The 16579-nt window shown below is 48.0% G+C and overlaps 1 protein-coding gene across 6 annotated transcripts in view; it reads right to left on the minus strand.

Annotated features, from left to right (window-relative positions):
• OSGEPL1 (O-sialoglycoprotein endopeptidase like 1) overlaps positions 1–16579 on the minus strand; it is a 429995-nt gene that overhangs the window by 299506 nt on the left and 113910 nt on the right. The gene's annotated exons all lie outside the window — the stretch shown is intronic.

Raw genomic sequence — 16579 nt, forward strand, 5'->3', positions numbered from 1 at the left:
AAGGGAAAGAGATCTGGTACTGGGGACCTGGATAGCAGGAACCCAATACACTTCTGTCAAAATTGCATCAGATACCAGGCTAAGAGTGCGGATGACCCTGTCAAAAAGGGGCACTTTCCTACCATCACTGGTGTATTATACATTCTATAACAGACATAAAAGACATCAATTTAATTTCCACACAAGGCTAAAGAATTACAGTAGCAGTAATTACGTGGGTCTAGTAATATATATTTGGTGACCAATGACATTGCGTTTTAGTTTCAGTGTACACTGGGTCACTTTAACCAGAGACACCTCTTTACTGAAATCACTAATCCTCTACACTTGAGAGAGATAGATGCAACCTTAATTATTCATGTAATGCTACTATCCAATGTACTAATCTAATATAATATTACGCGCCAGATCAGTAAGGCGCTAGCTAGCGGTGAGGTGACTTTGGAATTATTGTTGTGGCGCTCGGCGCTATGAATTTGATTGAGAAATTCGAGACGCTTGTTTTAACTCTTATACATATCTTAACTGTGCTTTTTTTTAAAACCTACCTTGCCTGTTCCCCTGGTCTGTGTCCCGTTCCACCGCGGCTTGTGCCGTTTGCGTGGAGGGCACTGACAGACCAGGCTCAGCCCCCCGGCTGTGACGCACTTCCGCTAGGGGCGGGTCCTCCACCCATATAATCGCCATGCCTGCACTCCCGCGCAGCGGACGCGCCAGATTAGTAAGGCGCTAGCTGGCGGTGAGGTGACTTTGGAATTATTGTTGTGGCGCTCGGCGCTCTGAATTTGATTGAGAAATTCGAGACGCTTGTTTTAACTCTTGTACATATCTTAACTGTGCTTTTAAAAAAAAACTACCTTGCCTGTTCCCCTGGTCTATGCCCCATTCCACCGCGGCTTGTGCCATTTGCGTGGAGGGCACTGACAGACCAGGCTCAGCCCCCCGGCTGTGACGCACTTCCGCTAGGGGCGGGTCCTCCACCCATATAATCGCCATGCCTGCACTCCCGTGCAGCGGACGCGCCAGATCAGTCAGGCGCTAGCTAGCAGTGAGGTGACTTTGGAATTATTGTTGTGGCGCTCGGCGCTCTGAATTTGATTGAGAAATTCGAGACGCTTGTTTTAACTCTTGTACATATCTTAACTGTGCTTTTTTTAAAAACCTACCTTGCCTGTACCCCTGGTCTGTGTCCCGTTCCACCGCGGCTTGTGCCGTTTGCGTGGAGGGCACTGACAGACCAGGCTCAGCCCCCCGGCTGTGACGCACTTCCGCTAGGGGCGGGTCCTTCACCCATATAATCGCCATGCCTGCACTCCCGCGCAGCGGACGCGCCAGATCAGTAAGGCGCTAGCTAGCGGTGAGGTGACTTTGGAATTATTGTTGTGGCGCTTGGCGCTCTGAATTTGATTGAGAAATTCGAGACGATTGTTTTAACTCTTGTACATATCTTAACTGTGCTTTTTTTAAAAACCTACCTTGCCTGTTCCCCTTGTCTGTGCCCCGTTCCACCGCGGCTTGTGCCGTTTGCGTGGAGGGCACTGACAGACCAGGCTCAGCCCCCCGGATGTGACGCACTTCTGCTAGGGGCGGGTCCTTCACCCATATAATCGCCATGCCTGCACTCCCGCGCAGCAAATGCGTGCAGCGGGCGCGCCGCGGGCATGCCGAAGGCGCGCTCAAGGCAAGCCCATCTGCGCCCGTCCGCGCCTGTCCGGCGCCAGACGCCATACCCCCTGGCTGTCGGACTGCTCAGGCGCTCTATTACTCCAGTGAAGACCTGCTAGGTCTCCGCACTCGGACCTCCTGCGCCGATCATCTTTGGCGCCTTGACTCTGCACTTACTCGGTGCGATAATTGTGGGTTCCAGATCATTGAGGCTGCTCATTCCCCCTCCAACACACACAAGCGCACAAACTTAAATATACTTAGCCTAAACTGCAGGTCTTTAGTCAAACACCATGAGGATATACTTGAGCTACTCACGGACAGGTCTCCTGACCTGCTTTTCCTCACAGAGACGTGGCTCACCAGTGACTCTAACGCCATTTCAGCCCTGGCTCTCCCACCGGGCTACTTTATGCGCACCCATAACAGATCTAGTGGTAGGGGGATGGGCTTGCTATCATAGCTAAATCCTCTTTTCACTGTACGCTCTCCCCTGCTACACTACCCGAGTGTGAGAGCACACTATTTAAGGTCAAGGTATCCGACAACTTTAACCTCACTGGCCTCCTCATCTACCGCCACCCTGGGCCAGCAAGGAATTTTCAGGAAGCCCTGCCTCAGATCGTCTCCACCCTTGCCCTACAGACACCCAATTTTAGTATAATGGGTGATCTAAATCTGCATTTAGAGCAATATGACTCCCATGGCATCGCCAACTTTCTTGGGGACTTGGAAGCCTGCCAATTATTTCACCTGGTAAGGGGCCCATCGCACCTGGCGGGCCACCTACTTGACCCTGTGTTCTCCAACATTGAGGGAATCAGAGTTTACGATCCTCTCCCCCTCACATGGTCTGACCACTTCCTCATACACATATGCATCAATATGATAGCAATTAATCGCCAGAACCCTTCCCCCCCCTCTGGAGGCGCCCATGGCATGAACTGGACGTGCCCAGCCTCGAGTCCAGCCTAATCTCTTCCCGTCCCGATTGGCCTAACCATTTGGAGGATGCAGACACCACATTTAGGGGATGGATTAACAACTCTCTCGACCTCCAGATCCCCAAAAGATAATCTCGACCCAAACTCATCCTTGGTACACGGTAGCACAAGCAACTAAAAAAAAGAACTTCAAGATCCTTGAACGCGCCTGACCCCACAGCTAAAATCAACTACAGGGCTGCCACGAAAGCATATCATAAACTCATACAAAAACCAAAGGCCGCATTTTACACTAACCTGATTAATAACAGTCCCTATCCCTCCAAAACCATCTTTTCACTGGTAAAAGATATGACCAAAACCCCTGAGGGTACCCTCAACACTATCACTTCGAACACACCATGCGAAGTACTGGCCCAGTTTTTTATCAACAAAGTTCAAGAAATTTACACGTCACTGGATGTTAGAAGGTCCACCCCAATATCTGATCAATCGACCTATTTACCTGATTCCCTCCCACTCTTGTAAACCCTGCCCTTAATTTCTCTTAAAGATCTTGAGTTCCGGCCTCGAAAATCACTAATCGTGGCCCTCGATATCTTCACTAGTTTTGAGGAGGGGGGGAACTCCGGATATAGTATCAACTGGAGCAAATCTCTCCTATACGTCCTTCACAGCGCCACCCCCAGACTTCCACGCAACTGTCCCTTGAGGGTGGCCACAGAGGGCTTCACGTACCTGGGCATGTTTATGCCGCTGGACAAAACCGCCATGTTTGACAATAACCTGCTTCCGCCCCTTCAGAGGCTCAGGCGCGACTCCGCGGCCTGGCAGAAGCTCCCTGTTTCACTGTTGGGCCGGGCGGTGCTCTTTAAAATGATGGCACTGCATAGACTCCTCTAAGTCCTGCAGAATTACCCCGACCTGGTTCCACCCTCATACTTCACAGCTATCGAGGCGGCGCAGAGACACCTTCTGTGGTCCGGTGCACCGCTGATAGCTCTGCAGAAACTGACCCTGGGGTGGTATGACGGAGGGATCGCCCTCCCTGACATCCGAAGGTACTATTGGGCCGCTCACCTTGCGGCCATTAACCAAGGCACCTACAGCGACGGGGATGACCCGGGGTTCGGCATGGACAAGTGGCTCCTGCCGGGAGGGAACTATGAAATAGCACTGTATTAACGCCCGGGCAGACACACACTCACGGAACCTACTATCTACTCAGTGCAAATCTGGCATATGGTCCAACGTACCATGGACTGGCACAACAAACTTACCATGGCCACCCCGCTTTGGGCTTCTGAGCAGCTTTGTCGCCTGGGCCGTACAAAGGGATTCCGGAGTTGGGACCTTATTGGTATCTCCCGCATAGGGGACCTGTGGGACTCAGGCGGAGTCAAATCCTTCTCCTCCCTGCAGGCGACGTACGAGCTTGCGGAAACTGAACGCTTCCGATACCGCCAAGTCCGCCACTCGCTGGAAACGAACATCCCGCAAGGCACGATGCCCCCTCAGGCATCCCCCCCTTGAGAACTGACCGGCTGCACAAACTTAAACAGAGCGTGTTGCACCTACTTGCGCAATCCTGCGAGCTTCGCCGCGATATTTTAAATATCCCGTTTTGCTACATTTAATTTAATTTAATTTACCTTCTCCCCTGTTTTTAACTGTTTCGCCCCACCTGCTTGCACGATAATTGTTTAAAACCACCGCTTCTTTGGCGGGTCCCTTCACGACTATTCCCACGGCTGGAGGACATCTTGGGGGAGAGAAGGACGCCTGGCGGCGCCATCTTTGGTAACGGTCTAGTCGTCAGAAGGACGCTAGACCTTTATTTAAAGCTGGTAAATCACTCGGCCAGTCTTTTAGAACTGACCGGCTGCACGAACTTAAACAGAGCGTGTTGCACCTACTTGCGCAATCCTGCGAGCTTCGCCGCGATATTTTAAATATCCAGTTTTACTACATTTAATTTAATTTAATTTACCTTCTCTCCTGTTTTTAACTGTTTCGCCCCACCTGCTTGCACGATAATTGTTTAAAACCACCGCTTCTTTGGCGGGTCCCTTCACGACTATTCCCACGGCTGGAGGACATCTTGGGGGAGAGAAGGACGCCTGGCGGCGCCATCTTTGGTAACGGTCTAGTCGTCAGAAGGACGCTAGACCTCTATTTAAGGCTGTCATGCTGATGCGCAGCGGGCTCGCCGGATTTACGCCTGAGTTACGCCTGAGTTCAGCCCGTCTGCGCCCGTCAGCGCTAAGGAGGTGCCATATTCGCTGTTCCTCGGTTTTCAATCGTTTCAGGACGTGAGTTGTATTCCCGAGCCACATTGTTATCCCTTAAACCCTCCTTTCGCCCCTGCTTTCATACCAGAGACCCGGATAGGTTAATCTGTGATTGTACTGCTCCTCGGGAGATAGATATCAAACGCTTGGACTTATGTAAACAATCTCGAACACAAATAGAAACGGGGCACTTATTGACACCTGTGAAACCGGGTTTTCTAATAAATGCGAGATCGATTGTTAAAAATAACCTAGCCTTCAAGGATTTTGTTCTCGCTAGAGACCCTCCTTGGGTCTTCATTATAGAGACCTGGGGCTCTGAAACGGCTGGTCCCGACCTGGTGGATGCTATCCCTGAAGGATATGCTCTGTCCAGGCTCGACCGTGAGCGACGGAGAGGGGGTGGACTGGGGATTCTCTGTAAAGAGGATTTTATTTGCCGTATTGACCCGCTCTCATCTCCCTCGGATAAGCTGGAGGCCCTGTATTTTTCCATACAGCCGAACTTTATTACATCCTTTTCTGGCATTTTATGTTACAGGCCCCCAGGCCCCTGCTCCTCATTTACCAACGATCTGCTCCGATTATTAGAGCCCTTTGTAAATAGAGCATGCTTTACTCTTCTAGGAGACCTTAATGTTCATCTTGAAAAGACTAAGGACACTGACACTACTTCCCTTGTGGAAGGCTTGAAGGCATATGGCTTTACCCAACTGGTAACCAGTCCAACCCATCTGGCGGGCCATACGCTAGATGGTATTTTTACGAACGATGATAGGCTTACCACAGTGCCCTCCAATCCTCTCACGTGGTCTGACCACTTAGCTGTCCCTTTCATCTTAAATAGCTCTGTGGCAGCTGCCTCTGGAGGTAACTCATGGGAGATTAGGAGAGATTTTAGAGAGGTCAACGATGATACGCTGACCCCGCTGCTCTCAATGGTCAGCACCGGCTTGAGCTTAGACCCTGATGCGGCTGCTCAGTGCTGGTCGAATGGGCTGGGGAACGCGATAGACATCTTGGCGCCCCCTAAAAGGCACTATATAGCCAGAAAAACTCCATCGGCCCCCTGGTACTCTGAACAACTCAGAGGGCTGCGGCAGATCTGCAGACAAAAGGAGAGGGCCTGGCTTGTTATGCCCAACGACTTAAAGAAATCACAGCACAAACTGGTGCTCAAGGAGTATAAAAAAGCAATAACAGATGAAAAAAGGAATTATTTTAATAAGATCACGGCCGGACTGAGATCAGCTAGGGAGCTTTTTAAAACCATAAAGTCCCTGTCGGTCCCTAAGTCAGCTAACTGTGTGATTGAATCACAGATGCTATGTAATAATATTGCGGACTTCTTTTCGACCAAAATAGCTGATATTCACTCTTCATTGGATATTCTTAATCAAAAATGTAATCGTGAAGCTGACCCTCATGCTCCCACATCGCACCCCGATGATACAAACATAGTCGGGGTTTCCAGCCCCACTCCTCTTTTTTTTTTTTTATTTCCTGCGCTGTCCTAAACAGTGCCATCACGGAGGGAATTTTCCCCCAAGTGTGGAAACTTGCTGTGGTTAAACTACTTCTTAATAAGGCCTCTCTGAACCCTGAGGTGCTAAAAAACTTCCGTCCGATTTCATTATTACCAGAACCGGCAAAAATTCTGGAAGCTCACTTAAATCGGCATTTGACAGCATTTCTGGAAAGGGAGAACTGCCTGGATTCATCTCAGCATGGATTCCATGCGTCTCTTAGCACGGAGACCGCCCTCACGGTGGTAGCAAATAATATCAGATCTGAGGTGGACAAGGGCCAGACCACTTTGTTGGTCTTGTTGGATTTAACAGCAGCCTTCGATACCCTGTCCCCCTCTATCTTGGTGGAGAGGTTGAGGGGGATAGGGGTACCGGGTAGCGCCCTGAACCTCCTGTCCTCCTTTTTGCATCAGAGACAGCAAAAAGTGAAATTGGGCGATTTTATGTCCCCCACCATGGCGGTGCGATGTGGAGTCCCACAGGGCTCGGCACTCAGCCCGGTCTTGTTTAATGTTTATGTGACCGCCCTAGCCAAAATAATAAGAGAATTTGGTTATCAGGTGTTATCTTACGCTGATGACACGCAGATTATTGTCTCGACAAACCAGTCAGGACAAGACTGTGCTGCAAAATTTAAGACCTGCATGGAATCGGTATCATCATGGATGATAAGGAATTTCCTTAAGCTCAATGGTGAGAAAACAGAGGTGTTGGTAATTGGTAGGAATCAAGATCTGTGGAATGAGGAGTGCTGGCCCGCTGCTTTGGGCGAATGCCCTCGCCCGGCCAAATTCGTCAAGAATTTAGGAGTTATTATAGATCCTACCCTGTCATTTGACCGACAGGTCAATAGAACGGTCGGCACCTGCTGTACCATCATTCGAACCTTGAAGAAGATAGCTCCTTTCTCATCTCCTGAGGCGCGCAAACAATCTACTGTTGCCCTGGTTTTATCCAGGATCGACTATTGCAACGCTCTCTATTGTGGGATAAATCAGAAGGAGATCCAAAAACTACAGGTAATTCAAAATGCCGCTGCTAGATTAGTCTTAAATTTGCCGAGGCGATCATCAGCGACGGCGGCAAGAAGGGAACTGCACGGGTTGCCCATTCAGGCGAGAATCTCATTTAAGATCCTTTGTTTCGCCCACAGTGTGTTCTTCGGATCAGGGCCAGAGGGGGTCAAATCCTTACTGAAATCCTACACTCCCAGCAGATCCCTTCGATCTGCCTCGAAAAATCTGCTTATAGTACCGAGAGTTAATAAAGCGAAATGGGGCGGTAGAGCCTTTTCTCTGCTCGCTCCAAAACTATGGAACTCACTCCCGCCCGAAATTGCTAGACAGCCGTCCTTGCCAATCTTTCGTAAACTTATAAAAACGTGGCTGTTCTCGCTCTCCTATTAGCCCCGTTCTATCCAGTCTTTCCACTCTCTTATGTTCTGCTAGTGGTTATGTTTTATGCTGTTTCCATCTGGTAGCGCCTTGATGCCCTTTTGGGGTTAAGTTATTTCAGCGTTTTATAAATACTGTATTATTATTATTATTAAGACAGACTGCTGGACGGTCTGCTACAGGAACACGCAATTTCCCTCACCTACAAGAAACTGATAAACAACCTTCCTGATTAACTCCTGGGCCTCAAACGTAGGTGGGAGGCTGATGGTCTGGAGATGGACGAGGAAGAGTGGAGGAGTGCACTGGCCTCCCCCAGGGAGGTGGCTATTTCATCTAGATTACGGCTCATTCAACTCAAAATACTGCACAGAGTGTACATATCGAACACTAGGCTGAAACAGATGGGCAGGAGTGGGGAGGATGGATGTAGGATGGGGTGCAGGGGGGTGGGCACATTCTTTCACATGCTATGGGAATGCCCAACACTGCAAGCCTACTGGGTGAAGGTAATGCTTTGTATGCCTGACATGTGGGGAGTGGAGCTGCGTGCAGAGGCGAAGCGATGTGTCCTGAACATTTGGGGAACAACGGACTTGCCAGCTAGGGTAAGGCTCTGGGCCACGCTTGGTCAGATGATAGCTAAACGCAACATTGCAAGACTTTGGGGGGCGGCCACGCCTCCGCGGCTGGCGGCGTGAAACGCGACATGGACTGGTGTATGTTGTAGGAGAAGACAGTCTATGTGGCCCGGGGCTGTCCCAAGAAATGGAGGGAGGTATGGGATAAATGGAACGACTATAGAGGTGGAATTTACGAACCTCCCCAGCCCAGACGCTCTGAGCTTGAGGCCGACCCCTAATGGTTTGATACATTGCAGTCTTAATGCCTTGCCAACTGTTGTGATATTGTGCTCCTTGTGTGATCTCATGTACGCCTCTGATGCCCACTTGTGTGACCATTTTGACGCTGTTTGGTCTTAAATACAAATAAAAAGAATAAAAAAATAAATAAAAAAAAGAAGATCTTGAGTTTCTGACTACTAAGGTGAAGTCTGGGTCCCCTGACGACCCCGTCAAACCTGAGACCTTTCTACTGCTACGGGACTCCATCCTAACTGAGGGACGGGAATTGATCAACAGATCTCTTCTGTCATCCTCTATCCCTAAGTCATGGAAACAGGCCAAAGTTATCCCCCTGCTTAAAAAATTGACCCTGGACCCCTTCCACCCGGAGAATTTTAGATCCATCTCCCTTCTGCCCTACCTGGCCAAGGTGATGGAAGCCCATGTGAACTCTATCCTGACCAGCCACCTAGAATCTAACGGGATCCTGGACAAGTCGCAAAATGGCTTCCGAGCAAATCATAGCACGGAGTCGGCTCTACTGGCAGTCACGGAACAACTGAGGGCCTCACAAGATCTGGGGAACACCTCTGCCCTTATATTACTTGACTTAAGCGCAGCGTTTGACACGGTCTCCCACGAGATTTTGCTCAAACGTCTTGGGGAGATCGGACTCAGAGACAGTGCGCTTGCCTGGTTTGCCTCATTTCTTTCGGACCGCTCTTTCCAGGCCCACGCCCCTCCCTACACATCCAGCAGGCTTCCCCTTAACTGCGGGGTCCCGCAGGGCTCTGCCCTCAGCCCCACGCTGTCTAATGTGTACGTCCGCCCCCTGGCCCTCCTGGCCAGGGAATGTAAGATTAAAATGATCTCTTATGAGGACGACACGCAGCTTATTTTCACGTTTTACAATGACACTTCGCCTGACCAGGACAAATTTCAGGAAGACAAAACGACCACCTCAAACTGGATGTCTGATAATTATCTCCAGCTTAACTCCTCCAAAACTGAGGTTCTCCTGCTGGGACGCAACGTTCAGAAGTGGGACCACCAATGGTGGCCCACGGGCATGGACCCTCCCCCTAAACCTAAGGAGGTTGTAAAGAATCTGGGTGTCCTAATGGACAGCGCACTTTCTTTTGAATCGCACGCTAAGAAGGTTGCTGGCACCTGCTTTGGCTGCCTACGCTGCATCAAACCCATACTGGGCTTCTTTGAGCCACCGACCAGGCAAGTCATAGTCCAATCCCTGGTCTTATCCCACCTAGACTACTGTAACGGACTCCTACTGGGTACTAATAAGTCAGTCATCAAAAGATTACAGAGGGCTCAGAACGCAGCTGCTCGCACCCTCTTTGCACTACCCAAACATAGTCACACCTCCCATCTTCTTATTCGACTCCACTGGCTTCCAGTGAAACAGAGAATTGAATTCAAGACCCTCTATTTAACTCATAAAATCCTCAACGGCCAGGGCCCTCAAATACTGCAAGGTCTCTGCACCCCCTATACTCCTACCCGGGCCTTGCGCTCTGCCGATCGCCATCTAGCCTGCACTATCAGGGTTCGCAGGAGCAGAGCGGTTGGACGCTCTTTCGGATCTCTGGCCCCTGCTCTCTGGAATTCCATCCCCATTGAAGCACGTGCCATAGGAGACCATTGGCTCTTCTGTAAATTCATTAAGACCTGGCTGTTCGCTCCCATCTAGTCAGCCGACCCCTAGGCTTCTCAGTACTTCCTCTGCCGTTTTCCACTGCCACCCCTGGTTGGCTTTTCCGCAAGCGCTGGGATGCCCTGCTGTTGGGGCAGCCATGCGCTATATAAGAAAAATTAACATAACATAAGATAGCATATGGGCATAATATATGTACAGGCAGCTCTCAAATAGAATGTGTGAATTGTGTACCGACCGCTTGTGATCGGAATGTTGTTTTGGGATACGACAAAAATTAATAGGCTGCATCTCAAAATGTCTACAAAGGCATTTTTTTAATGTTTCCTATTTCAGAACAAACACTAATAGATTACATCCCAAAATTTCCATAAAGACAATTTTTTTCATGTTTCCTGTTTCAGAACAAATTTGGGTATGGGAGATGGTCAATGATCCCCTGAACCACTGCCTGCTCTTCCCAAGACTCCCACATTGAAAGCTGGCCCAAGCGAAATGCTAACACTTTTCAAATCATTTGCGTATAGGCTTGGGTATCAAATCACTGGATTGGGGTTGCAAAAAATTGATACATTTCATTGCACCTCCTCAATAGAAGGGGGACATCCTTCCAAACCTCCTCCTGTAGCAATTTGAAATGGGTCACTAAAACCCCTCTACAATTTGGCATGGTTTCTGATCTGTAAAAGGGTCTTGTTACATTGCTAAAAAGGTGTTCTGTGGTTGCATACCCTTTGTTTTTGCAAGCCAGATATTTAGCAAGAGTCTTGAGTAATGGCTAATTTTTCTGACCATCCTCCTGGCTGACAGTGACACATTAGCAAATAGATAAAGAGTAAGAGTATTTACGATCAAGGAGAATTCAAAGTCTACCTAAGTTGAAATTATATTTTGCTTGCCAAATGTGGTACTACTAATACATTCTGCAAGCTTCTGTAAAATGTTCAGCAATCTGCTAAATTATGCAACAAGCAACATTATTCCACCGTGGCATTACTGAGGGCAACGTTTATCATGCAGTCTTCACCAAGCAGTAACATGCAGCCTCTACCACACAAAGCCTTTACCAACCACATGCCTTTACCTTGAAAATGTAAGTATATATCAAGTAAGCGAAATAAATAAATAAATAAATATATATATATATATATATATATATATATACACACACGCACAATATATATATATATATATATATATATATATATATATATGCTGTAATTTTCTAACCAAACAGGAAGAAGCAAGATCCCTGGGGAGACAGTTGAAGGCTTTTATTCAGGAAAGAGTGGCGGATGCATTTCTGGCTGTTGATGTGCCGTCGTCAGCGCCTCCAGCCTTCACTAGTAGTGTAGCACACCGTAGACTTGGGTCCGCCCTATTATTAGACTTGTTGTTGCAAGTCAGCTCCACCCCCTGGTGATCCACGCAGCACACCTGTGTAGCAATCCAATTGTAAGGAAACTACACATCCCAGACTCCTTCATGTACGGGACACCGGGAGGGTTTCTGCGGGGGGTTATGATGCCGGTAATCGCACCATCCAGCTAAAAGGTGCGGAAAGCCACAATGTGTCCAACATGCCTGTGCTGTCAGCTGGAAAGTCCCGAACAAGGCCTCCTCTGCCCCCCTGTGACGCTTCAGCCTCAGGTGCCGGAGGTAAAATAACAGGGGCTGCTGCCCAGCGCACGGTAAGTACCTTGCTACTGCTAATGATAATTACGGGTTCTGTGGCGGACTGCGGACATTTCAAATACCTTTGAAGTCGAAGAGAGAACTGGAACAGCTCTGCCAGTAAAGTCCAAGTCCAAAATTGAAGCGGGGATCTTGTAGAGGCGTCTCTGGCTGACGCGTGAAAATGTGCTGTAATTTTCTAACCAAAAAGGAAGAAGCAAGATCCCTGGGGAGACAGTTGAAGGCTTTTATTCAGGAAAGAGTGGCGGATGCATTTCTGGCTGTTGATGTGCCATCATCAGCGCCTCCAGCCTTCACAAGTAGTGTAGCACACCGTAGACTTGGGTCCGCCCTATTATTAGGCTTGTTGTTGCAAGTCAGATCCACCCCCTGGTGATCCACGCAGCACACCTGTGTAGCAATCCAATTGTAAGGAAACTACACATCCCAGACTCCTTCATGTACGGGACACCGGGAGGGTTTCTGCGGGGGGTTATGCTGCCGGTAATCGCACCATCCAGCTAAAAGGTGCGGAAAGCCACAATGTGTCCAACATGCCTGTGCTGTCAGCTGGAAAGTCCCGAACAAGGCCTCCTCTGCCCCCCTGTGACGCTTCAGCCTCAGGTGCCGGAGGTAAAATAACAGGGGCTGCTGCCCAGCGCACGGTAAGTACCTTGCTACTGCTAATGATAATTCCGGGTTCTGTGGTGGACTGCGGACATTTCAAATACCTTTGAAGTCGAAGAGAGAACTGGAACAGCTCTGCCAGTAAAGTCCAAGTCCAAAATTGAAGCGGGGATCTTGTAGAGGCGTCTCTGGCTGACGCGTGAAAATGTGCTGTAATTTTCTAACCAAAAAGGAAGAAGCAAGATCCCTGGGGAGACAGTTGAAGGCTTTTATTCAGGAAAGAGTGGCGGATGCATTTCTGGCTGTTGATGTGCCGTCGTCAGCGCATCCAGCCTTCACAAGTAGTGTAGCACACCGTAGACTTGGGTCCGCCCTATTATTAGACTTGTTGTTGCAAGTCAGCTCCACCCCCTGGTGATCCACGCAGCACACCTGTGTAGCAATCCAATTGTAAGGAAACTACACATCCCAGACTCCTTCATGTACGGGACACCGGGAGGGTTTCTGCGGGGGGTTATGATGCCGGTAATCGCACCATCCAGCTAAAAGGTGCGGAAAGCCACAATGTGTCCAACATGCCTGTGCTGTCAGCTGGAAAGTCCCGAACAAGGCCTCCTCTGCCCCCCTGTGACGCTTCAGCCTCAGGTGCCGGAGGTAAAATAACAGGGGCTGCTGCCCAGCGCACGGTAAGTACCTTGCTACTGCTAATGATAATTCCGGGTTCTGTGGCGGACTGCGGACATTTCAAATACCTTTGAAGTCAAAGAGAGAACTGGAACAGCTCTGCCAGTAAAGTCCAAGTCCAAAATTGAAGCGGGGATCTTGTAGAGGCGTCTCTGGCTGACGCGTAAAAATGTGCTGTAATTTTCCAACCAAAAAGGAAGAAGCAAGATCCCTGGGGAGCCAGTTGAAGGCTTTTATTCAGGAAAGAGTGGCGGATGCATTTCTGGCTGTTGATGGGCCGTCGTCAGCGCCTCCAGCCTTCACAAGTAGTGTAGCACACCGTAGTCTTGGGTCCGCCCTATTATTAGACTTGTTGTTGCAAGTCAGCTCCACCCCCTGGTGATCCACGCAGCACACCTGTGTAGCAATCCAATTGTAAGGAAACTACACATCCCAGACTCCTTCATGTACGGGACACCGGGAGGGTTTCTGCGGGGGGTTATGATGCCGGTAATCGCACCATCCAGCTAAAAGGTGCGGAAAGCCACAATGTGTCCAACATGCCTGTGCTGTCAGCTGGAAAGTCCCAAACAAGGCCTCCTCTGCCCCTCTGTGACGCTTCAGCCTCAGGTGCCGGAGGTAAAATAACAGGGGCTGCTGCCCAGCGCACGGTAAGTACCTTGCTACTGCTAATGATAATTCCGGGTTCTGTGGCGGACTGCGGACATTTCAAATACCTTTGAAGTCGAAGAGAGAACTGGAACAGCTCTGCCAGTAAAGTCCAAGTCCAAAATTGAAGCGGGGATCTTGTAGAGGCGTCTCTGGCTGACGCGTGAAAATGTGCTGTAATTTTCTAACCAAAAAGGAAGAAGCAAGATCCCTGGGGAGACAGTTGAAGGCTTTTATTCAGGAAAGAGTGGCGGATGCATATATATTTATTTTTCACCAAAAGCTTCCTTCGAAAAAGAAACAGTAGCACACACCCACAGGATTCTGTGTTGCCCCAAAATTCCTTTAATTATCCAGCAGCATCCAGTTTTCAAAGGAAATACCGAAGCGTTTTGTTACCAACAGATAACTGGGTCACGGTAAATGTTACAAATTTGAATCACCTTATAAACACGATCAAAGAATAACGCCGAGCAACGTTGGAAAAGACACTTGGATTCCTGTGGATTCCTGCTGATCCCTGCCGGGTTGAGCGCTGAAGGACGGGGTAGAGAACGCCGCCCATACAGGAATCTCCCCCGTGGGGTAAGTGAAGCAACAATTGCATGAAAGTAACACGGCAAAAACTCTTTCTGATCGTAGCGTTTTGAAGAGTGGGAAACAATAGAAGCCGGCTTCGTAGCAGAATCTGCCTGCGAACAAAACGTGCTTACACCACTAGAAAGGGAACTTCACCTCTAAACCAGGCACAATGAGATCCATAACAAACACGGAAAAGAATCACTTTCTACATTATATAATCACACTGAGATTTGCCGGATTAAATAAACTCACCTCCCGCTCTATACAACAACAATGGAAGCGCAAAAAGTGAAAGGCGCTGAAAAAACGGCAACAATGTTTCTACCGGACACGAACGAAGGAATGTCAATAAACGCGAAAACAACTCAACAAATGGACCCAGAGTCCTCATTAAAACAAATATTCTTTCAATTGGAAAAACAGTACAAACGCGAAATAAACAAAAGCTGGGAGTCACTTACACTACAAAAATACTTGGAGGTAAAACGAGTGCCACAGGGATTAAGGATCATTACCATGCCCACCCACCTGGATACTAGAACTGACATGCTTGAGGAGTGGGGTGAAAACAATATGACCTGCAGTGAGAATATGATGCGCATATTAATAAAATATGCCAAAAAAGATCTGGATGACATTAACACATTGATACATGATCTAGAAGCCAAGATTACATTGAAGGACAAAACTGAGTCACCTAAACTTCGCAAAGAAATGGAAGAAAGCCTCGAGAGAAACTAGGACGAAATCCAACAGAGGAAACAGCGAAAGTTCGCAAGAGATGAGGTGGACTACAAACATGGCCGCATCCTGACGTTTGCTAAAAGATTTGATGTGTTGAAAACTAACTATGCAAAACAAGCCTACTCCCAACCAGGGGAATTGGGCAGCGAATCAGATGTAAGTGGAAGCGAGAGTGAAGGCACAACCATTAGCAACAAATCCAATAAAATCTCTTTTTTAGAGGAGATGCGCCTTGTCAACCTGGATCAGAACATGACGCGCAACCAGGGGCAAGGCAGAGGCAAAGGATATAGAAGGGATATTAAAAAGTCTTCAGAAGCCGTAGAAAAACCAGAAGATCAAAGCATAAAAAGACACTACCGTCTAGAACAAAGAGGAATTGAATTCTGATAATCTGACAATCAATTTATCAGTCTATACACTAACAGAAACGGAACATCAAGTACTAAATAAAGGACTCTCCTTCTGCCCCCAAAAACACTTCAACTACACGTAAACAAAAATTGACCAATATAAGTACATACGCAAAATGAAGCTTGCGAAAATTCATGCAAATAAAGAGACACCTAATAACCAACAGCCTTGGATACAAAAATTGAAAACCAAAATGAACCTCAACTGACAATGGAAATGATACCACATCTAAAAACCTTATATGATCTGGCAAATGATCTAGAGAGTGAAGAAACAACAGAAATTGAAATGTTACAAAATCTCGAAAAAGACACCAAAGTACATACAAGGAGTGGTATGAGGAATCCATCTAAATACTGTCCACAGTTGTCTCCAGGCAACAAAATAGATTCCTTTTCGGAGACGATCATGCACGAATTGGACAAAATGGAAAAACTTAGAAATACAAAATCCAGAGAAAACATTTCAATAAAGGAAAACCAAGCCATCCAGAATCTGGCCAAAAATTCAACCATTACAATAAAACCCATGGACAAGGGTGGAAATATTGTCATATTAAACACCAGTGATTACACCAAGGAGGCATATCGACAGTTAAACGACCTAGAGGAATACAGAAAACTTCCTTCAAATCCAATCAACAAAATGATCCTAGAAATCAAAAAACATCTAGACATTTGGCATGAACATAACCTATTGGATGTAGAAGAGCACAAATTTCTCCTCAAGGAGAATCCGACAATCCCTACGATCTATTTTCTGCCCAAGGTGCACAAAACACTGATCAATCCACCTGGCAGACCGATCGTATCATCATGTGACTCCATCTATGAAAACATCTCAGCATATGTTGATCACTATCTCGC

Source organism: Lissotriton helveticus, chromosome 3_1 (genome assembly GCF_964261635.1).
Source record: "Lissotriton helveticus chromosome 3_1, aLisHel1.1, whole genome shotgun sequence".
NCBI classification, from domain to species: domain Eukaryota; kingdom Metazoa; phylum Chordata; class Amphibia; order Caudata; family Salamandridae; genus Lissotriton; species Lissotriton helveticus.